The sequence below is a fragment of the Myotis lucifugus genome, unplaced genomic scaffold (assembly GCF_000147115.1).
Source record: "Myotis lucifugus unplaced genomic scaffold, Myoluc2.0 scaffold_167, whole genome shotgun sequence".
NCBI classification, from domain to species: domain Eukaryota; kingdom Metazoa; phylum Chordata; class Mammalia; order Chiroptera; family Vespertilionidae; genus Myotis; species Myotis lucifugus.
Genome location: NW_005871215.1, coordinates 791800 through 793091, shown reverse-complemented (window position 1 = coordinate 793091; position 1292 = coordinate 791800).

Below are 1292 nucleotides of genomic sequence, written 5' to 3'. Positions count from 1 at the left end.
TTTGGACCTTTCTGCAATAAAAGGACATGTGCCTCATAACTATTCAGTACTGTAAGTTAGATATGGAGAATAAAAGGAAGAAACATCATATTTTTTTCTTGTGAGAGGGGGAAAAATTGGTTTGGAAATTCTGAATTCAGTTCTTCTAAGTCATCCCTAGCTCTCTGCAGATAATTTATTTATGGCTTAGAACAGTGAGTGAGTAAAATGTATGTCACATAATCAGTGAAATAGGTCAGAGAAGCATGACATAAGGATTCATTGTATGAAGTCACAGCAACATCTGCTCCTATATGGAGATTTAAAAATATACATAGTGAATGCAAATTAAAACCACAATGAAATATCACCTCACACCTGTCAGAATGGCTACCATCAATAAATCAACAAACAACACATTGGAACGGATGTAGAGAAAAGAGAACCCTTGTGCACTGTTGGAGGGAATGCAGAATGGTGCAGCCACTGGGGAAATCAGTATGGAGTTTCCCCAAAATATTAAAACTAGGACTGCCTTATGACCCAGAAATTCCACTAGTGGGAATATATTCAAAGAACCCGAAGCACCAATTCGAAAAAATATATGCACAGCTATATTCATTGCAGCATTATTAACAATAGCCAAGATTTGAAAGCAGCTCAAGTGCCCATCAGTAGATGAATGAATAAAAAAGCTGTGGTACATCACACAATGGAATACTACCCAGCCATAAAACCGGAGGAAATCTTACCTTATCTTACCTTTTGTGACAGCATGGATGGATCTGGAGAGTACTATGCTAAGTGAAATGAGGCAGTCAGAGAAAGACAAGTACCACATGATTTCACTTTCATGTGGAATCTAATGAACAAAATAAACTGACAAGGTGGAGACAGACTCATGGATACAGAGAACAGACTGACAACTGTCAAAGGGAAGGGGGTGGGGGCTGGGTGAGAAGGGTGAAGGGATTAAGCAAAGAGAAAGAAAGACTCATGGACACAGATAACAGTGTGGTGATTGCCAGAGGGAAGTGGGGGTGGGGAGAGGTAGAAGGGAGTAAAGGGGGATAAATGGTGATAGGAGACTTGACTTGGGGTGGTGCACACACAGTACAATATGCAGATGATGTATTGTAGAATTGTATACCTGAAACTTGTATAACTTTATTAACCAATGTCACTCCAACAAATTCAATAAAAAATTAACAGCCATAAAAATTAAATTTAAAAAATATATATATACTGTATAAATACTAATAAAATACACTGCAGTTATACACTGATAACTATCCCAGTTACCACAATCCAGG